Raw genomic sequence first — 23,178 nt, 5'->3', positions numbered from 1 at the left:
CACATCAAGCTAATTTTATATTTTTAGTATAGGGGATTTCACCATGTTGGTCAGGCTGGTCTCAAACTCCTGCCTCAGCCACCCAAAGTGCTGGGATTATAGGCATGAGCTACCATGCCCGGACATTTTTTGGTATTCTCTGTAGAGATAGAGTTTTGCCATGTTGCCCAGGCTGGTCTCCAACTCCTGAACTCAAGCAATTAACCTGTTTTGGCCTCCCAAAGTGCTGAGATTTTCATCATGAGCCACCCCACCTAGCCACAGATTTTTCTTTTTCTTTCTTCTTTTTTTTTTTTTTTTCTGAGACAGTCTCACTCTGCCCCCCAGGCTGGAGTGCAGTGGGGATCTCAGCTCACTGCAAACTCTGCCTCCCGGATTCCAGCAATTCTCCTGCCCAACTTCCTGAGTAGCTAGGATTACAGGCATGCACCACCACGCCTGGCTAATTTTTGTATTTTCAGTAGAAATGGGATTTCACCATGTTGATCAGGCTGATCTCGAACTCCTGACCTTGTGATCTGCCCACCTCAGTCTCACAAAGTGCTGGGATTACAGGTGTGAGCCACTGTGCCTGGCCTCACCACAGATTTTTCTTTACAAGTTGTGCATTTGATGTCTTATTTGAATAATCATTCTCTCTCCTAAGGACATGAGTATGCTATGCTATATTCTCTTCTTTAAGTTTTCAAGTTTTGACTTCCACATTGAAGTCTTTAATCTACCTGGCATCAACTTTGGTGTATTGTGTGAAGTAGAGATTTTATTTCTTCTCTTTGTGTCTCATGCTCTGGAATTTCATGATGCTGTTTTTTTGGTATAGGTTTTTCTTCTGTGCTAAGTTCTCTTGATCTGAAGATTTGTGTTCTTCAAACTCTGGAAAAAGCTCTTTATTTGATTATTTTATCCCCTTCATTTTCTCTTTCAGGAATTCCTATTAAATGTTTGAGATCTTGGATTAATCCTTTATGTATTTTATTTTTTCTTTCATATTATCAGTTTATTATTATTTTATTATTATCGCAGCTCACTGCAGACTTAATATCCTGGGCTCAAGTGATCCCCTCATCTCAGCATCCCAAGTAGCTGGGAGTACAGGTGTGTATCACCAACTAATTTATACGTTTTTTATAGAGACAGGATCTCACTGTTTGCCCAGGCCAACCTCAAACTCCTGGGCTCAAGCTATCCTCCTGCCTTGGCTTCCCAAAGTGCTGGGATTGCAGGTGTGAGCCACTGTGCCTGGCTCAATCATTTGTTTTATATTCCAGTATATATATGTAAAATCAACTTAATATTAATTATTATTTTATGCCACATATTCTCAGACCAACATTGACAAAGACCATTTAAATAAATTGATACTTTCTTTTTGGTTGATGGCGACAAGATTGCAAGCCAATAGCTGTTCTCATGGACATGCTTCTTGCCTCTTTGGAAGCTTCATAACAGAGCTTGGACACACAACCAGTCTGTGCAATTCCAGTGCGTGTTTGTGTACTTATGAAACCTTCATCAGGTGTCGCCTCTGTGCAGTGGGGAAGAGCATGTCTAGGGAAGGGCAGCAGAAACTGAGCCCAGGGGCCTGCAAAGGCGTGATGGTGGGACCCCACTTCTGCCATCACTCATTCTTTCCATCCCTCATTGGACATTTTCCAGCCTCATCTGCCAGATGTCTCTAGTGTCAAGAGTTCTCTAATATAGCCCAGGGCATGGGATGGGGAAGAAAAAGTATCAAGTGAAATGGGAAGAGCCCCTTATAAAACCATCAGATATCCTGAGAATTCACTCACTATCATGAGAATGGCATGGGGCAAACTGCCCTCATGATTCAGTTACCTCCACCTGGTTTCTCCCTTGACACATGGGGATTTTGGGAATAATAGGGATTATAATCCAAGATGAGATTAGCATGGGGACACAAAGCCTCAGTTTCTCCCTGATAAGAAACCTCATAATTCCTATCTGGACCTGGCTACTAGGAAACTGTGTATAGGGATGTTTGAGTGCATTATATTCATTGATTAACTGCTCTAAATACAGACCTTTTCAGTCAATTTCACACTTTGCTATACCAATGATAAAAATGGAAAAGTTATATATTGCTTAATCTATGTCAGGTGCTAATCTAACAGCTTTACACTGTTTACCTCATTTAATCCTCCGAACAACCCTAAGAGGTAGACGTTATTATCATCTTAGTTTTACAGAAGAGGAATCCAAGGCATAGAGAGATTAAGTAACTAGCTTGAGATCACCCAGCTTATAAATTGTAAAGCTAGGATTTTCACTCAGGCCCTTTGACTGATTATAGAGCCTATGGAATGCTTCCTCCTTAATCAAAAAATCACACAGCCTGGGATTTGGGCCATGTTATTTCTGAGGGTTTAACAAGATTGCAAGCCTCAAGAAGGATTTTGTCTGTTTTACTCACACTGTACATCCAAATCCTAGCACAGTTCAGTACAGTGGATTTTCATTGAATGAATGAATTTATAGCACCTTTCTTACAAAAATGGTACTTGTTACTTGTGGGGGTGGGCTACAGGAAGGAGATATGATGGCCTTCTAATTTTCTTTTGATTGTTAGATAGAATCTTTTCTTTTGGGAATGAGAGCAGAGCTGAGGTTGGAGCAGGGGTATAGAGCACATTTCTTCAGTACAACTTCTTTATCTCCTTCCATACTTGGCTTCCTCATTCTTTGTTCAAAGATTGTTACTGTTATTTGGGGAATGAGCTTATATATTTTTTCTCAATATTGTGCACTATGAATCAACGTTCCTGTCATTATCTATTATCTGAAGTTCAGGGACAACCCCCAGCCCCCACCATTCCCTATTAAAAACAAAACAAAATGAGGTTTGATTTTTTGATTGTTCTTTTTGAATGACTAATGCTCAACTTTTCCTTTCCTCCCAGAAAGGCTCTTATTTGACAGACTATTTTAAAGCATGAATTTCCTGGAATGGAATGACCTGAAGGCCATGGCAATGCACATGCTTTACATACTTGAATTAAAAAAAAATCTGGCTCTTATGTCAAGGGTTTGATACTGTTTGGACAATGCATTTCTGTCTTCCACCAAAACGTTTTCGTGAAAACAGGTTCATGCATAATCAGGATCTGAAGCTTTGTTGCTGCTGTCACTAATATTTATTGTAGATTTTGGAGCAGAAAGAATTACCTTGTATTAGGATTGTTTGTTTGCAATTCCAGACTTCTGAATGGCTTACAATTAAAGAAAATACTTTTTAAAAGCATGGTGCTGATAAATGTATTTTTTTTCTTATTAAATAAAGCAGTTCACTAGAAGTAAAGTACAGCATGAGGAGGAAAGTGGGCAACTTATTAAAAGAAATCAGCAAGTGTCAAGAATTGCTTGGTTATAAGTCACAAAAAACCGTTTCATCTATGTTAAGCAAAACAGGAATTTTGATGGGAGATTATGGAAGCCTAGTACATACTACAGAAGATGACTGAAGCCAGGAACTGGAAAGTCAGGGCCTGAGGCCACCCTCCCTCCCTCCCTTCCTCATGCCCTCCCTCCCTCCCTCCCTTCCTCCATTCCTTCCTTCCTTCCTTTTCTCCTTCCTTTTCCTTCCTTCCTTCCTTCTTTTTCCTTCCTTCCTTCCTTCCTTCCTTCCTTCCTTCCTTCCTTCCTTCCTTCCTTCCTTCCATCTTTCTTCCTTTCTTCTGCAGGTATCTATCAAGCATCTCCTATAAGCCAAGTACTATGGATATGATAAAGAACTAGGCAGAGAGACTTCCTGTCAAAGAGCTTATATTCTCATAGAAGGAGATAGGTGATAAGCTAGTCAAAGTCAGACAAAAATAAGATTATTTAAGTATAATGACCATAAAATTTGTTGCCTACTTCTTTTTCTGCGACATGGTCTCACTCTGTCATCAGGCTGCAGTGCATCAGTGTGATCTCAGCTCAGTGCAGCCTCAAACTCCCTGGCTCAAGGGATGCTCCCACTTTGCCTCCCAAGTAGCTGGGACTACAGGCATATGCCACCACACTCAGCTAATTTTTGTATTTTTTCTACAGACAAGGTTTCACCATGTTGCCGAGGATGGTCTTGAGCTCCTAGGCTCAAGTCATCCTCCTATCCTGGCCTTCCAGGATGTTGAGATTACAGGCATGAGCCACCATGCCCAGCCTTGTTGCCTACTTTTGAGAGTGAATGAGGTACTATTAATAGTCATGCTTATAAGAGTAAACCTGTCCAGGACACACTAGAAATGTCATGGGTAAAAGACTATGGTGAGAATTACAGTCATGTGGTGAGGGCTGGGTGACTACTTGAGACAAGTGATAAGAGGTGTTCTTATGTAAGCTGAGACCTGAGTGACAAGAAGGAGCCAAGCATAGGAAGATGACAAGAGTGAGCTTCCTAGGTAGAGAGAACGACTAGAACAAGGGCTCCAGGGAAGAAGGAAGGTGGCTGGTATGCAAGGGCAGGGAGAGCCTGGCTGGGAATGCCACCAGAGGTGTAGGCAGGAGCCATGTGAAAGCAGTCTTAAGAAGGAGTTTGGCTTTGTTCAGATCATGATGGGAAACTATGGGAAGGTTTCCAGCAAAGAAGTAATATGTTCTGCTTTACTTTTTAAAAAGACCATTCTAGGCCAGGCATAGTGGCTCATGCCTGTAATCCCAGCACTTTTGGAGGCTGAACTGGGTGAATAGCTTGAGCCCAGGAGTTTGAGACCAGATAGGGCAACATGGTGAAACCCTGCTCTCCAAAAACTACAAAAGTTAGCTGGGTGTGGTGGCACATACCTGTAGTCCCAGGTACTTGGGAGGCTGAGGTGGGAGGATTGCTTGAGCCCAGGAGGTCGAGGCTGGGATGATCCATGATTGTCCCACTGCAGTCCAGCCTGGGCAATAGAGTGAGACCCTGTAAAAAAAAGATACTTTGTGTTTTTAAAAATTGTTTGGAATTTTTATTGATGTTTTTCCTCAGATGTGGTTTTTTAAAAATTTCTATCTTTAAGAGATGCAAACATATACAAAATCAGATCATTTAATAGACCAAATGGTGTAATATCTGAGATTTTGCCTCGAAATTAGAGCTAGAGGTGAATTACAACATTGGCCGTGGTTGGTTACTTGTTAATAGTAAGTAGTGGGGTTTTGATTTACTGTTCTTTTTACTTTTGTATATGCTTGAATTTTTAAAATAATGAGATGTTCCCCCCAACCAAAAAAAAAAAAGGGTTCTCTGCTTGCAACTGTGTGAAGGCTATGTTTTAGAGGGCCAAATTGCAGGCGGACCAGTTAAAAAGCAGAATCTGTATGAGATATGGTGATGGGCAGGATTAGGTTGGTTGTAGTATGGACAGGAGACATGGATGGTTTGGGGATACATTTCGTAGCTGGAGCCAAAAAGACATACTGATAGATGAGTGGGGTGAGGAGGCAAGAGGGGCCAATGGTAACTCTTCACTTTTTAGTGTGGCACCTGGCTGGATGAAGATGTTACTGACTAAGATAGGGAAGATATAGGAAGAGCAAGTTGGGGAATAGAGAAAGAAAAGTTCTCTTTTGGCCACATTCAGCTTAACATGCCTATTAGACATTCATGAGGAAGTGTGAAGTTGGCAAGTCTGGAGCCGTGCAAAGAGGACTGGTGTATCAGACAGCTCTCATGAGCTTCTCCACTTCTCTCAGGCTCACATGCCTCAGGGACCTTGCAGATTTGTTCTGCCTCTGTGGCTGGCTCTGTGTTGCTCTCACTGAACTTTCATGAGTGTATACTGTTTTATATGTGTTTGTCACTTTCCATCTTGGGGATTTCTTACTGATGACAGAAACGTGCTCAATGCCTCTGTTGAAGCAACTGGGAAGTGAGGAGGAGTTAACACCCTATGGAGTAAATTTTGACCACTGGGGAATGGGAGCTGTTGGATAAATTCCTCCCTCTTCCTTTCCTTGGGCAGCCAGTGCTCAGATGTGGTCATTCATGTGGTCTCTTGGACGAAGGTCCTGGGACATGGAGTAACTGGCCATGCATGATCCCGAGAGAAAGCCGGCTCAGGGATGCATAATTGTGTTTGCCTTTCTTCCTTTCCTGCCTCACTCTCCCTTCCCTCAATATCTGGAGAACAAGAGAAGAAGATGGACACAGTAAAGGTGATGGAGAAGGAGGCAGAAAAGGAGAAGGAAGGCCAGGAGAAGGGAGTGTCATGCAAACCTTGCCTGGGAGGCAGTGCTCATCATTCTGTGGAATGCTGCACGTCATCTGAGTGAGAAAAGACTAGCGTGTGATCCTTAGATTAGGCAGACACCAAAGCCATTAGTAACTTTGATGAGACCAGTCTTCCTGGGGTCATGAAAGCTGATCATATGAATTGGGTCCTTCCTTTGTGTCATATTCAACTATAACAGAGTCAAGGGGCCAGGGTAAAAAAGCACTCAGGATACCTTGCATTGCTCTAGAAATGTCACTTTCTGCAAGTCAAACAGCTGAAACTGCTGGTTGTAATCTGAAACCAGTTTTATCTATAGCTGCTGAGATAACTTGCTGCAATTCTAGGACTAACATTGCCCACCATCCTCACCCAATTGGAGCTTGCCGTCTCTCAAAATATTTGCTAATCGCAGTGAACTTTCTTTCAGGACCACACATAATGATCCTCTCTTTTTTATAACCCCCCCCCCTTCTATTTGTTCTTTGGACATGCAAAAAACCACCCAGACTGTGTGTACACCCCACATTGGAATCGTTTTTTGCCAAAGAAAACATTACGTGTAGAGATTTGTCTCTGTATTTTAATTTTGACTTCAACAAGGTGATTGGGAAAGAATCTTGGCTAAAGTGGACTGAAGAGAAGATAAATTTTTTTTTTTTAAACGTGGAGGTGGTAAATAGAGACAACTCTTTGCTTTGAAGAGGAGCAAAAAATGAAGTGAAGGCTAGAGGAGAATGTGTGGAAAAGGGAGGTTTTGTGTGTCTGTGTGTGTGTGTGTGTGTGTGTATGTGTGTGTGTGTGTGTGAAATGGAGTCTCTGTCTGTCACCCAGGCTGAAGTGCAGTGATGTGATCTTGGCTCACTGCAGCCTCTGCCTCCTGGGTTCAAACAATTCTCCTGCCTCAGCCTCCTGAGTATTTGGGAGTACAGGTTTGCACTACCTGGCCCAGCTAATTTTTGTATTATTAGTAGAGATGAGTTTTCACCATTGTGGCCAGGCTGGTCTCTAACTCCTGGCTTCAAGTGATCTACCTGCCTTAGCCTCCCAAAGTGTTAGGATTACAGGCGTGAGCCACGGTGCCCGGCTGCAGGTTGTTTGTTTTTAAAAGATGGGCAATATTACTCTATGTTCATGGGCATAATCCACGATGGGGCATAACTATGACAGAGGAGCCCCGGAGAAGTCAATAAGGAATACAATTCAGGACTCAAAGGAAGGGTGGGGCAGGCATGAGAGCGCTGGGGTTTGATGAGAATGTTCATTTTGGAAATGTGGGGACAAATGTACCAGGGTTGTGTGGTAGATTCACTGGGCGGTGTTGAGACTTGTGGCTATGACAGGTCACCTGCGCTAGTGTCTCTCTCATCTCATCTCATCTCTCACTGAGACTGCTTTATTCTGCTATCCAAGACTGGCTTTTTCTCCTGGCTTTTCTACTACTCTAAGTTCAAGAACCTTCAAGAGCAGGAATTCCTGAATTCCAGTCTCTAGGAGAGAATCTAGGAAAGATTCCCTAACAGACATGTACTCTTGGTGCTGTCAGCTTTGACAGGAAAGTGGGGTCAGGAGTGGGGTGCAGTTGTGAAAGAATGGGGCATGGATAAGGCAGGTGCCTTTAAGAGGTATTTACGGCTGCGACCATAACCTTCCTCACCTTCTGCAGGCCCTGATCATTAGAAGAGCCAGGAGAACAGCCTGGATGCACTTATGCTCATTTTCCCCCCTTGAGGACATCCTTGCTACAGGCATAGCGATCCTAGTCAGACTGTGTTCTGATTTTCACTTTAGAACCTTTCTTCTCTATAGCTGCAGGGAAACATCTTCTTTTATTAAACTCAATCATTTTAAAGAGTTTGTGTAGGAGGAATAACAAATAGAGACTGTGCGTTTTCTTCCTGTGAGCGGTAAGTTGGCTCCTGGTTCCTTCTGAATGCCAGAGGACCAACGCCTTTCTGTGAGGGAGGAGTTTTGTGCAGTGATTTGCTCGTTGGAGCAGATGAGTCAATAGCCCATTAGGGCAGTGCGCTGGGCAGTCTATTGGGGTTGTGCCTCTGGCAGCATGGGGGCAGAAGAGTTCAGAGCTTAGTGAGTCAGTGTTCTGGCCTTTACTAGCAAGCGTCTGGCTACTGTATCATCCGTTGCCTTGTTATTCCTATCTTTGTTAGACGCTCAGGCTTGAAGTCAGATCTGGTTCAGATTCTTATTCTACCATCCACTATCAGAGTGACCACAGGACATTACTAATGCACACCTTCCTTATGTGGTTCTTGGGAAGAGCAAATGACATGGGATGTGAAGAGCATTCAGCAAGGTGCCTGGCACCAACTGGACATGGCACAAACAATAACGGTTAGAATTTGTAGAAAGACCTATTGGCATAAAATGGGGCAATCAGATGTCCAGTGTAATGTATGCTCTAGAGAGCGAAGGAAAAGGCATTTAGGGAATGAGATAAGACTGGGACTGGGGAATAGAGGAGGATCACATGGAACATGGAATTATGAAACTCTAGATATTGAGGGAGATTTTGATTCAAATCTTAAATTAGCTACATGGGTCCTTGGGGACGTTACATTGTTAAGCCTTACCTTCCCACCTAGAAAATGGGAATAATAATGTTTACCTCATGAGGTTTTTTTTGAAAGTCATCAATTGATTTTTTTTTTTTTTTTTTTGAGACAGAGTTTTGCTCTTGTTACCCAGGCTGGAGTGCAATGGCGCGATCTTGGCTCACCGCAACCTCTGCCTCCTGGGTTCAGGCAATTCTCCTGCCTCAGCCTCCTGAGTAGCTGGGATTACAGGCATGTGCCACCATGCCCAGCTAATTTTTTGTATTTTTTAGTAGAGACAGGGTTTCACCATGTTGACCAGGATGGTCTCGATCTCTTGACCTCATGATCCACCAGCCTTGGCCTCCCAAAGTGCTGGGATTACAGGCGTGAGCCTCTGCGCCCAGTATCTCATGAGGTTTTTGTAAGGAATAGATTAATAAACCACTGAGCACAAGACCTGACATATAGTAGATAGTTATTAGAGAACAGCTCTGATCTTTAATAATAGCAGCTGGGAGTCACTGCTCCCATAATAGAGGCAGTGTAGCTGAGTGGGGAAGAGTGGCCTCCCGCATTCCTGAAATTGCACCAACTTAGTAATTATCAGCTTTGCAAGAGCACAGGCTGACCCTGCCCAAATCTCAGTCCTGATGATTCAACAAAGGTTGCTAGATTTGACATAACAAGGGCCCCTTTCAGACATATACAAGTTATGTATAATCTTGGATGCTCCATTTTTTCATTTTGCTGGGACAGCTCACCCTGCTATGAAGAGTAGTATACTTACTAAATTCTCATTTTCAAAAATGACAGGTTTTTTAAACCTCTTTGAACCTGATCACTCAGGCTTGGTAAAATCTTTGTCCTTGAGTTTGTTCAAAGTTCATGGGAACAGTATCTTGTATCATTCTTGCCAAAATTGCTTAAGCAGAATTGAATCACAAGGAAACAATCAGATAAAACCAGATTAGGGCACATTCTGAAAGACAGCAGCCCTAAACTCTTCAAAAAATTTGAAAGAGCAAAACCAAAGAGGCAGGGCTCAGGTAGGTAGAAAGATTAAAAGAGGCTAAATATACATGATAACTAAATGCAATGCATGAACCCTGAATGAATATAGATAGGCACTCCCCTAAAAAAAAACATGACTGTAAAATACATTATAGAACAACTGGGGATATTTGATTATGAACTATATATTAGATAATCTTATTGAATCAATGGAAAGTTTCTTGGGTATAACAATGATATTATAGCTATGTAGGAAAATACCCTTGGTTTTTTAGGACAAATAAGTGTAACTATTTAGGGGTATAGCATCATGATTTTTGCAACTTACTTTCAAATGATTCCATAACACACATACACACATGCTGGGTGTGTGTTATATACCTGTAGTCTTAGCTACTCAGGAGGCTGAGGCAGGAGGATCATGGATATTTTGAGCTCAGGAGTTTGGGACTGTAGTAAGCCATGCTTGGGGCTTTGAATTACCACTACACTCCAGCCTGGGCAACATGGCAAGACCCTGTTTCTATATTTATAAGCCCACAAATACAGATATGTAAAGAGGTAGAAAATGTTGTTTGGGACGACAAATCTTTACAACTGATTTATCTTTGTGAAAGTTTATGGCGTTCATTGAACTGTGCTTTCAACTTTTCTGTAGGCTTAAAAAATTTCAACATAAAAAATTGAGGTGGGGGGAAAATCTTCATGGAAAAAAACTAGCTAACCAATCTGCATGTCTTTGTCTAGAAAACATTCTGTTCAGTGAGGAGCCCTTGATGCAAACTCACAAAGACATGGGGCGCTGTTATACTTTTGAGACAAATGGCTCCCACCACCTATAAAAGGTAGTGAGGTATTCAAACTCTTGGCCAATTCTCACATTGGGAAACCTTCAGTTCTTTACAATCCTGCAGCTGAAAGACTGGATTGAGAGAGAACTGTGGTGTGAGGCTTACTCCAAAAAGGAAACAGTAACATGAACATGCATTTGAGAGAGCAACCATTTAGGAAACCTTAAGGAAGTAAAAGTCCCTTGGGCATGTTAAGCATTTGTGCATACTTAGTAAGAATCCTGTCTGCCTGTGTGATGAAGAATCAGATTCTAGGGTAAAAAGCATCCTGAAATTTTTACCTGGAACTTCTGGGGAGAAAAATATTTTTAGACTTCATGTTACATTAATTATATATCTCAGGGAGAAGGGATTTCTTTTCAAGAATGGACTTATTACAGACAGGTGGATCCAGGGGTCATTCCAGTTGGAGCGTAATTACCATGTTCTAAAGCAGTTTGAGATCTTAATGACTTGACTCCTTCATATCCACTGGTGTCAAATTTAAAACCAACCACACGAAATGTTGGGGGCAAAAAGTAGTCCAGTAAACAAACTTATTAATAGAAATGAAATCCCACAGGGAACACAGACACATACAAGTCAGTGGGATATTAAATTCCTGTGATAAGTTAACATGGATTAAGCAAAACTTTTTATAGTGCAAGTGCTTAGTATCAAATTTTGAAGCACAGCAACATCTAATAATATGATTATTTGTATTAACCATTTCTAATAGGTGGCAAATAATTCTAAAAAGATATGTTGAAGGAAAAACATTGATTCACTCAGTAAATAATTATTGGATACCTATTCCGTTTCTAATTGAGGAGTAAACGTATCTTCTTGGAGTCTTCTTTCCACTGGCAAGGTAGACTTACACAAATTTTCACGTGATGAATTCCAATAGCAGTAAGTGCCACAAAAGAGTAGTTTGTAGCGCTTACAATCTGGAATAGTGTAGATTTTGTAAATTTTTATAATTACAAAACATTTTCATCAAATTTTGAATACTTTAAAAATATATTTCAAGTTTTTCTGGATTTTTTTTGTTGTACAAAAGTTATATGGAGACTTAAGTAAATTTCTGAGATCACCGCCATAGATTTTTAGATTTAAGTCCCCGTCGATTTTAACTATTTTACGGTTATGTGAATTATCACTATTAGGTTGTCTGATTATTCAGAACTTTTCCATTCTGGGCAGGCTTTTTGGCTTTTTATTCTTATTTCTCAACCATCAGTTCCAACTGATGATTGGAATTTTTATATTCTTGCATAGGTCACCCTACTCAGTACTCTCAGATAGGATGAACAACAAGGTTGATACCTATGCATGTGATGATGGGTGGGGAGGATGTGTGGGACATTGCTCACCATCCTCCTTGCCATCAGCATAGTGGTAGAGATTGTTGCTGGGGAATGACGATTATCTGGGCCAGTGGCACAGAGGTAAACTTTAGGAGGCTGAGGTGGACGAATCACCTGAGGTCGGGAGTTCGAGAGCAGCCTGATCAACATGGAGAAACTTCGTCTCTACCAAATTCTAAATTCCAAAAATACAAAATTAGCCAGGCATAATGGTATATGCCTGTAATCCCAGCTACTCAGGAAGCTGAGTCAGGAGAATCACTTGAACCTGGGAAGCAGAGGTTGTAGTGAGCCAAGATCGCACCATTGCACTCCAGCCTGGACAAAAAGAGTGAAACTCCATCTCAAAAAAAAAAAAGAAAAAAAAAAAATAAATAAATAAATAAAAATGTACCAAGACAGTTGTAGATAAAGAAAGGCAAATTATTAGAGAAAGTATGAAAATACTTTGCAAGGAAGCAATGGGCAAACCAGCAGAAGAGAAGCTGACTGCTAGGAGACAAAGGCTTGCTGGAGATTTTATAGGATGGTTTTGGGTTGCATGGTGCTACATGCAGTACTGCTAATGCTAAGGTTTCAGGGAGCTCACTTGCATTTTTTGTATTAGCCAAGGTTCTGGTGACAGCTGGGCACAGGAAGATTGTGAGTTATTTGTGCAGGAGGGCTATATGTCCTGGACCATGAAGAAAGGCAGACTTATAGCTTATTGCCTTTTTTTTTTGTTGTTGTTTTTCCTTTCTCCCACCAACATGTCATTTTCTTTAATTGAGACTCCACAGTGATCAGTGATTTCGCGTACTGACAGTGGAGTTAGATTCTTGAGTTAAGGTTCTGGCTCTGCCACTTGGCATTTGTGTGGTCTTGAGCCAGTTCCTTGCCTTTTTTTAAGCCCAGTTCCCTTGATTACAAAAAGGGTTAGTAACAGGATAGCTCTCTGATATGGCTTGGCTCTGTGTCCCCACCTAAATCTCATCTGGTAGCTCCCATAATTCCCATGTGTTGTGGTAGGAACCCAGTGGGAGATGGTTGAATCATGGGATCAGTTTTTCTGGTGCTGTTCTTGTGATAGTGAATGGGTCTACAAGATCTGATGGTTTTAAAAACGGGAGTTTCTCTGCACATGCTCTCTTCTCTTGTCTGCCACTATGTGAGACGTGCCTTTCACTTTCCATCATGATTGTGAGGCCTCCCCAGCCACATGAAACTGTAAATCCAATAAACTTCTTTCTTTTGTAAATTGCCCAGTCTTGGATATGTCTTTATCAGCAGGGTGAAAACAGATTACTCTATCTTCCAACATTAAGAAAAACAACAATATTCTAAATAAAATGATGTGGGCAAAGCACTCGATGCAAAGTAAGTCCTTCACAGATTTTATTTTTTGGTTTTATTTTATTTTATGGTTATGTGAATTATCACTATTAGGTTTTCTGATTATTCATAACCTTTCCTATTCTGGGCAGGCTGCTTAGCTTTTTATTCTTATTTCCCAAGTTGAATGCAGGCAGATCTCTGATTTCACACCATATGCATTCATCTTCTAGCCTTGTATGTGTGGTGATCAGGTTGGGCATTTATTCTCCTAGAGGTCAAAAAACATAAAATTCTACCTGCAGTATGAAAACCCAAATTTGGTATGGGAAAGGAAGCTTAAATTTATCAGAGATTAATAGATGAAAGTGTAAGTAGTTTAAAAGGCAAATATAAGAAGTTGAGACTGTCCTTCTCTGAGTGAACATCTGCTTAGTAGATTGACACACTTGTGAGACCAGCTAAGTATTAGCTACTTTTTTTTAGAGATAGGGTCTTGCTCTGTGTGTGCCACCATGACTGGCTAATTTTTATTTTAGAGATGAGAGTCTCACTATGTTGATTGGGCTAGTCTCAAACTCCTGATCTCGAGCCATTCTTCTGCCTCAGCCACCCAAGTAGCTGGTATTACATGTGAAAGCGATGGCACTCAGCTTAGTACTAGTTACTTCTAGGTTTACTGGGAATTTTTCTAGTGATTCTGGGAAACCTACATATTTGTGCTTTTGTTTTTTTCAGTGTGACAGAGACAGTTACTTGTCCCAATATTTATTGATTTTTTTTATTGTTTTAAGAGAATGCTGAGTTTTCAATGGAATCTATAGCTACTCAGAATAAAGACTACATTTCCCAGGCTCCCTTGCAGTTAGATGTGGTCATATGACTAAGTTCTGGCCTAAGAGCTGTGAAGAGAAAAGATATAGTCTTCTTGAAAGGGCAGATGTGCCCTCCTTCCTTTCTTTATTCTATCATCTGGGATGCAGATGCTGTGGTGAACTACATGGATCATGCAGATGGGGATAACACTCTAAGAACGGTGGAAGAAACTTGGGTTTGTGATACTACAGAGCAGCCATGTTATATGAGAGAAAAATAAACTTCTATTTTGTTTAAGTTATGATCACTCAGTCTCCTTTACTGCAATGGTATTTATATCCTAAATAACACAGGCAGAAATGAGGTTGGCAGCAAACGTGCCCCTGCTGCCGAAATCTTCCTTGTGGCTTGAGTCCTGGAAAAATGCCAACTTATTTGTGTTTGTGTGTGTGTGTGTGTGTGTGTGTGTGTGTGTGTGTTGTTTATCTCTGTGTGTAGGAATTCACTCGTTTAAAATATTCAGCATTTATATTGACTGTCAGGCACCTTACCTGCCACACACACACATCTGTGTATATCTATACGTCAATTGTAATTCCTGTTTTTAATGAACATACCATCTGGAATCTGAAAATCTACAGTTTAAGAAGCACTGTATGGCCAAGTGAACAAGATAATGGATACCAGAAAATGTTAGAAAGTGTTTGGCCACTATTTTTCTTCTTAATCCATGAGTAACCCATGAAAGTTAAAAGATGGTCCCCAGAAAGACAAAAGATGGAAGTTGATTTCATTCCATTTTTTCCACTGTATACAGAACACCCTCCACCCCAGGCTGGCATGGCACGGTTCAAGGACCTCCTTTGGTTCTGTGTCAGGTCACCCCTCTGTTGTCTTTCAGCTCTGCGAAGGCACCTTGCACCTCTTCCCATGTGATGCCCATGCCCCGGAGACCTCTGTCATTTTGCAAGCCTGGTTTTCCCTCAACTCTGTGTGAGGCAGGCAGCCAGCATCACTGTCCCAGTTTCACAGACAGAGCAACCGAGTCATTATTCTATTGATACTGGACAAAGGTACCGAGTGAGTCATTCTAAAGTCCGAGAACCAGATCCTTTCTTGCTCCTGGCATCATTCATGGACCTGAATTCCACCAAAGGTTCAAGAGGATGCTGGTCATTGACCTGCTCAGAGAAGAACGCGTTTGTGTGTGACTGAGTGAAAAACAAGGATTAACTCTCTCTTGACACTTGCAGGCTTGAACAAGAAAGCAAAGGGGTGGGGTGGGAGAGGCGGGGCGGGGCACGGGGGGGCAGAATGTGCATGTGTAGCGTCATCATCTCATCATACCGGGATTCTCAACCTCTCTCAAAATGTTTTGAGAATTCCCCAGTACATGATTTCCTTAGTACTAAGTTTTTAAATTAAAAAAATATCTTATTTGCCATTGAAGCAATCACTTTTCTCCATCTTACAACAGAATCATTTAAGTGAATTTGGATCTGAGAGGAAACTAAATTTATTTCCATCTTTTTGCAAGAGAATCTTTCAAGTATCTGGCAGAGAAAAAAAAAAAATGAGCTTGCTCATGTAATAAAATTAGAAACACAAGCGATTCCAAACACAGGCTGTTCATATTTAGTAGGATGATGCTTCTTATGTAGCATTTTCTGAATAGCTTTGAATTTCCTAATTTTTTTTCCTTTCCTTGTGTTTTTCTTTGTCTCACATGTCACCCTATTTATTCATTCCCTCATCAACCTTCCCAGCTAAGGAGGAGAGAGGCACAAGGTATATCTACAGAAGTAACCATGGATTTAAAAGTAGCGACAACATCAATTTAAAGGCAAGTTATAGCTTTTGTACATTAAACTTGGTGACTTTATCCTTTGCTTCATAGCTATGGGAGAAGGGAAAGTTTTGGGAAGTAGAAATAGGAGTTCTTACTGGGAATCCAGATGCTCTTAAGGTTGTCTTTCTTAATGAACTTTAGAAACGAACCCTGAAAGTATAGTCTTAGTTGTCTTTCTCATCACCTGCACCAGCCGTTCAGTTCCTACCTGGGGCTCTCTGAGTCAGGATCCTCAAAGATGGGTCCTAGGAATCTGCATTTAAAAAATCTTCCCGGGAGATACTCATATCTACTAAAAGCTTGAGAGTCTCTGCTCTGAAGGGGCTTTGTGGATGGGTCTTCAGGGACTGTGAAGCCCTTCAATGTGTGTCTAAAGTGTATGTGTGTATATATAAGTATATTTTTTCTGAAGTAGATTCTTAAAGGAGTCTAAGACCCCAGAAAAGGTTAAGACTCAGTGCATAATGGCCAATAAATGGAGAGAAAAAATGCCCAATCTCATGTATTAATGAAGAATGCAAGTTAAAACACGAGTATTACTTTGCACTCACAAACTTTTGAAAAAACCAATGGTGGTTGGCAAAAATAGAAAAATAAGAATTCTCATACACTGTGGAGGGTATGGACATTTTGGGGAACAATTTGACAGTAGCTAGCAAAGCCTAAAATACATTCTCCTTACAGCCCAGCAAGTCCACTTTTAAGCAAATACCAATTCTTGAACATATGAGCATGGCATGTTTAAGGATATTCTTTGGGATACTGCTTATAATTAATTGTGAAAAGTTGGAAACAACCTAAGTACTTACTGCAGGGGCAGAAGGAAGGTGATCCCTTTCCTTCCCATCATAAGGGTCATAACTGACACCCTTATAAGAAGAACAAGCTAACAAGAGAAAAGCATAATACATTTATTTGATCACAGTTTTATGAGACATGAGAGCCTTCAGAATAGAGACCAAAGATCCAGGAAAAATGTATTCCTTTTTTTTATTCTTAGGTTCAGTGAAGAATGGACAGCCACCTAGAACTGCGATTGGGGGAAACAGGAATAATCAAATGGAAATAGACTGAGTCAGGAAACCTATCAAGCCCTGTCAGCTCAGCTTCTTCATGGCCTCTCATTTGGAACATTTCTGTCTCCCAGGTATGGAATAGGGCCCCTCTGGGATAAAGGTCTTAATTTCTTTGTGGTCAACACAGAAAGGCAGGGGAATTTTAGAGTCATATTTTTAGGTTTTATGACTGGCTTTGGGTAAAAGATGTTTTGGTTTCTATGACTTGCCTTGGGGAAGAGGAATTATAGTTTCTATAGCTTGCCTTAGGGGAGAATGAGGGACAAGAGACAGGAGAGCAGGAGAAGGTCAGAGAGAGACTTTGCTTCAAGATACTTTGGGGTATCATTTTCTAAGTCTCAACACACAGATAGAGGAATGGGATAAATAAGATGTCATATGATCAATGTTAGATTGCTATAAAGTAATTACAAGGAATGATGTAAATCCATTTATTAATAATATTGAAAATAATAGGCCCGGGGTGGTGGCTCACACCTGTAGTCCCAGCACTTTGGGAGGCTGAAGCAGCCAGATTGGTTGTACCCAGGAGATTGAGACCAGCCTCTGCAACTTGGTGAGATCCCATCTCTACAAAAAATACAAAAATTAGCTGGTGATGGGGATGCATGCCTGTAGTTAGTCCCAGCTACTCAGGAGACTGAGATGTGATGATCACTTGAGCCCAGGAGGTTGAGGCTGTAGTAAGCCATGATTGTGCCATTGCACTAAGCCTGGGTGTCAGAATGAGATGTTGCCTCAAAATAACAACAATAATAATAATACCAAAAATAATAATAGCTAATACTTATATGGTGTTTAATGGCACTGTTGTAAAAGCTTTGCATATATTAACAACAAAACGGAATCTTAAAACACAATTGTGAGTGAAAAAAGCATATAATAAAATGATACAACACTATGACAATATTTATGTATAAAAGCACAAAATAATACATAGGTTACTGAGATACATATTGAGAGAGTAAAAGTAGAAAACATGGGTTTCACAAATAGACACAAAAGCACTTACATGGTACTCACAAAACCAGTTTGCAAGGCAAGATGTTATAAAATGAGAGTGTTCACTGGCAGGGCAGCGCAAGATAGACAGAAGGGAACAGAAGAGAAGGCTGTGCAGCTATAGGGCTGTTAAGACAGAAAGAATTTGTGGAGCACAAGCAAGACAAACACAGATGGAAGGATTGCAGGAATTGTACTGCCTGGGAGGTCCTGGAGATATGACCCCTTGAGGAAGAATGTCATCTCTGGGAGCACGAATGGAGAGTCAAAGACGGACACACACAAGGAAGTGAGAAGACATTGGCATCTTCTACCAGGGCATCTGGAAGTCTCTTTTGGTTAAAGAATATATGGTAAGTTATTTAGTTATAAATAACAAGAGGAAGTGACCAGCTGAATTGTACTCAGTTCTCTGAGAAGCAAGAGGTATTATTTAGTGAAGTGTAAGTTACCAACCCTTTGAAAGAAGGCTATGGTGTCTTCAAAGCATTCACAATATCTAGTGAATTAAGGACTCACTGTTGTTAGGTGTGCGCCTTAAATGTCGGCTTGATAAAATTAAAAATATGCAATTTTGATTTAACAAAAGCAAATGTCTTCTCCCTCCCCCTGAAAAAGAAAGAAAGGGTTGGAGGAAAAATAGTTATGGCTATTCCAGAAATTCTCCTTGCAACCAGATTTCAAATTGCAAGCTCTCTCTCTCTCTCCTACTTCTCTGTCCTCCTTGCCTACAGGATTAGTTGTGACTTACAAGGATCTCCACATTTGGTCCTGGGACACTTCCAGTCCACCCTACTCTCCACCCGCATGGACTCCTCATCCTTCATTTCAGTGATGCCAACCTTTGCATATCCTGCTTCCTTTGCTTGGAATGACTTCTCTCTGACCCTGCTTTGCTTGGAAAGCTCAACCTTCCTTTAAGAACTAGCTCAAAGGTCTTCTGTTAAGCCTTTCCTGAAAGGCTTAACTGAAAGCAGAACACAAAAACAAAAAGCACAGCCATTTACACACCCAGTTATTCACCATACAAACACTGATCAAGGTCTACCAATGCCCTCCAGCCAAAAACCACCAGGATCACACTGATAATCAAACAAACGGGGCTTATTACTCATTGATGAAGGGAGAACATACTTTAAGGCACTATCTTAGTAACTGTTAGAAAGAGACTACTAGAAGATTTGGACTTTGGTTGGGTGATTTGTGGAGGGCTTAATAAATTAAGAATTTGTGCTGGGGGCCGGGCGCGGTGGCTCAAGCCTGTAATCCCAGCACTTTGGGAGGCCGAGGCAGGTGGATCACGAGGTCGAGAGATCGAGACCAACCTGGTCAACATGGTGAAACCCCGTCTCTACTAAAATACAAAAAATTAGATGGGCATGGTGGCACGTGCCTGTAATCCCAGCTACTCAGGAGGCTGAGGCAGGAGAATTACCTGAACCCAGGAGGCGGAGGTTGCAGTGAGCCGAGATCGTGCCATTGCACTCCAGCCTGGGTAACAAGAGCGAAACTCCGTCTCAAAAAAAAAAAAAAAAAAAAAAAAAAAAAAAAAAAAGAATTTGTGCTAAGTCTGATACCATCAGAAATCCAGGCAATTCTATGACTGAGTACATTTCAGGTGGCAGAGTAATCTTGTTTTGGTCTATGCATGGGCAAAATTATGTAGTGACCTTGTTTGGTTTCATTTTATCATGGTTCAGAATAAGCTTGTCTGAGGCTGGTGTTCTATGAGATTGCCTATGTCCAGTAGGGGAACAATGGCCTGGCTGTGAGTGTCAGATCAGCTTGTAATAATATTGAGGTCTACCAGTGATTATTTCTGGATGTCAGGGCCTGCTTTTTTCTTTCTCTATGCCTATAATGCCTCAGTCATTGAACTGTGATATTGTTCATATATCTTTTACATCACCCACCATGCCTTATTATGTAGCAGACAGTGCAGTTATGTCTCAAGATATATTCCAACCCTCTCCCACCATGGGGCAGACATGGGATATGGGTGGGACTGATTCCACTCTCAGCTCCAGGATAGGCCCTGATTTGTCTAGAACATCCCGTGACTTGTTTAGACATAGGCATTGCAGATTTGGTTTTATGGAAATAGACACTGAGATTGCCTGCAGGAAGTTTAGTGTTTAGCTACACAGGAACGGTGTAAGCAAGAGAGGGAAGGATGATGAGACAGAGGGAGAAATTGACCCAGTATGTGATTTCAACAAAGGGCTTATCTGATTCCCTTTTGGAAGCACTGGAGCTGGTCTGACACTTCAGACATGCCTGAATTGAGGTGACCTCAGGCTTTTATACTCACTCATTGATCAGCCATTAGAGGCAGTGTCCTCTCAAGGGGGACAATATCCTTGAGTCTGGCAGCTCCTTTTGGTCAGAGCAGTACCCTGGGAGGAACTCAGCTGTGAGCCATCTGTAGTCAATACTTCCAGAGTGGGAAAATCAGGGTCTCAGATCTGAAGGGAACATCTGGTTGATATAGGCACTAAAATGGGCAAATATGAATATTATTTTCCTGTCTTGCTGATAATTGCACCTTCTAGAGGATAGGTTTTTGATACTAGTTCTACCTGTTTTAGTCTATTCAGGCAGCTATACCCAAATACCTTAGGCTGGGTGATTCATAGACAATAGAAATGTATTGCTCACAGTTCTAAAGACTGGGAAGTCCAAAATCAAGGCACCTAGTAAGGGCCCATTCCGCATATGGCACCTTCTTGCTATGACCTCACATGGTGGAAGGGGCAGGGCACTCCCTTCAACCTTTTATTAGAGCAGTAATCTCATTCATGAGCATGGAGCCGTCATGAATGAATCACTTCCTCAAAGACCCCCCACCTCTTACTACCATCACATTGAATATTAGGTTCCAACACATGAATTTTGAAGGGACAGCAACATTCAGATCACAGCTCTGTCCAACAGGAGTACTTGGTAGGTGAAATGAAGAGCCTTGAGAGAAGGTAGCTGTTACTTATTTTAACATGCTGCCCAAGGCTAAGCCAGCTGGGTGATATTCCTTGGATACAGCGATTCTTTCAGAAGAGCTCAGGATTTTTTTTTTTTTTTTTTTTGGTTATTAGTGAAAGAGAAGCTTGCTAGACACTAGCAGGAAAGTGTACAGTTCCAGCTGCTAGTTGCATCATGAGGACAAAACCAGCATACAGAGGATGGAAAAACTGAGAGAATTGTGAAGAAATGAGAACAGTCATAGCGTGCTGGAGCTAGCCTGCATCAGGCAGGGGTGACTGTGCACATCTCTTCCCAATTTTGTCTTCAGTGACTTCATGTTGTAGCTTGAAATAGGTCATGGTGGGACCTCTAGGTCAGTCTGGGCCTCTTGGTCTATGGCTAGTAAGGATCCCACTTCCTGTTCCTTTCTCTCTCCATCCCCACCCATCTTGTTCACTCTCTCGCTCTCCCTTTGCGTTCTCTCTAATTTATTTCTCCTCTTGTCTCTGAGGAGGAAGCAGTAGAAAGTCTGGAATGTAGTCATTGGGAACCTGGTGGACATTCTTCTCTGTGGCCTTGTGTTTTTGGCATGGATCCTTCCTGGTCCTGGGTCTGCTCTCACTTGCCTGTCATCACACACACACACACACACACACACACACACACACACACACGCTCTCTCTCTCTCTCTCTCTCTCTCTTTCCCTGACACATACTCACACTTCAGAATGATTATATTTATAATACCCTGGGCAGTTCCAAATGCCAGTATGAATTTTAAGAGCACATTTGTGTCTCTTGCTTGGAACAGACTGAATTTTCCACTGGCTGAGAGTTTGAAGTTCTTCCAGCCAAGAGAGCAGTGAGAGCCTCTGGGGGACCAGCCATGTGTTGGAGCCCCATCAATTTTCTGCTCGAAGGGGCACACTCTCTCAACATTTGTTGAAGGACCTATGGCCACATTTGGCACAAACCACTCATGTTGTGCTTTTCAAGTAAAACCTGGTAGGGGGAAGAGCATCTGGAGTAGAGAGACCTGGTGTCAAGTGAGAATAGGTCCTACAGGGTTGATACTTAAAGGCCGTCAGAAAGGTCATCTGTTTTCTGGGCCTAGAGGAAAAGAGGAGGATACTGAAACCAGTAGATCCAGATTTATATGGATTTTATACCCAAAGGAATATAAATCATTCTACCACAAAGACACATGCATGTGAATGTTTGTTGCAGCACTATTCACAACATTAAAGATGTGGAACCAACCTAAATGCACATCAATGACAGATTGGATAAAGAAAATGTGGTACATATACACCATGGAATACTATGCAGCTGTGAAAAAGAATGAGATCATGTCTTTGGCAGGAACATGGATGGAACTGCAGGCTATTATCCTTAGAAAACTAATGCAGGAACAGAAAACCAGATACCACCTGTTCTCACTTCTAAGTGGGAGCTAAATGATGAGAACTCATGGACACAAAGAGGAGAACAAGAGACACTGGGGCCTATTGGAGGGTGGAGGGTGGTGGGAGGGAGGGAGGGAGGGAGAGGATCAGAAAAAAAAATTGGGTACTAGGCTTAGTACCTGGGTGACAAAAATAATCTGTACAACAAACCCCCATTTACCTATATAATAAACCTGGCCATGTACCCCTCAACCTAAAATCAAAGTTAAAAAGAAAACAAAACAGTAGATCCCTGAAAGGATAAATTATAACTCTCACTCAATGTCTAGGAATTACTTAGGGATTTCTCCTCACAAATTTCAATTGGGAGTGGCAGCTGAAAGCTCTCACCCTCAAGATTGGACTTAAGGCTGACTTTAGGCATAGGCGGATTTAGGCAGTTTCTCTCCTCTTCCTTATATTGAGCTGTTCCATGAAATGCTCTTAAAAGAATCCAATGACAGTCATTCTACAATTAGAGGAATGGCTTGAAATTCTCATTCCTGTGAAAGTTGACACACTGGCTTTTAATTCACACTACAGTGTAAATAACTAACCTAAGATTCTTTCCTTTCTTGCAAACAGTTTTATTAATTATGGAGGAGAGAGAAAGAGAGGTTTACATTTGAGAGGTAATTGGGTAGAGGGACAAATAAATGAGATGCTGGACATTTTATAATTTTATAGTGGTGTTGGAGTTTGCCCCAGTTAACTTTCCGGAGGTAATTGCTCAGTTTAATTACAGATTTCTCCCCACAAAT

The 23,178-nt window shown here is 41.4% G+C and overlaps 1 long non-coding RNA gene across 9 annotated transcripts in view; it reads left to right on the top strand.

The window, feature by feature from the left end:
• Positions 1-23,178, top strand: part of LOC103795360 (uncharacterized) — a 273,323-nt gene that overhangs the window by 99,847 nt on the left and 150,298 nt on the right. For all 9 annotated transcript variants that reach the window (XR_013521988.1, XR_013521989.1, XR_013521991.1 and 6 more), the window contains 2 exons: positions 15,851-15,927; positions 16,934-17,080. This is a non-coding gene — a long non-coding RNA (uncharacterized LOC103795360). The remainder of the gene's footprint in view (positions 1-15,850; positions 15,928-16,933; positions 17,081-23,178) is intronic.

Source organism: Callithrix jacchus, chromosome 9 (assembly GCF_049354715.1).
Source record: "Callithrix jacchus isolate 240 chromosome 9, calJac240_pri, whole genome shotgun sequence".
Taxonomy (NCBI): domain Eukaryota; kingdom Metazoa; phylum Chordata; class Mammalia; order Primates; family Cebidae; genus Callithrix; species Callithrix jacchus.
This window is presented reverse-complemented; position numbering and strand designations above follow the sequence as displayed.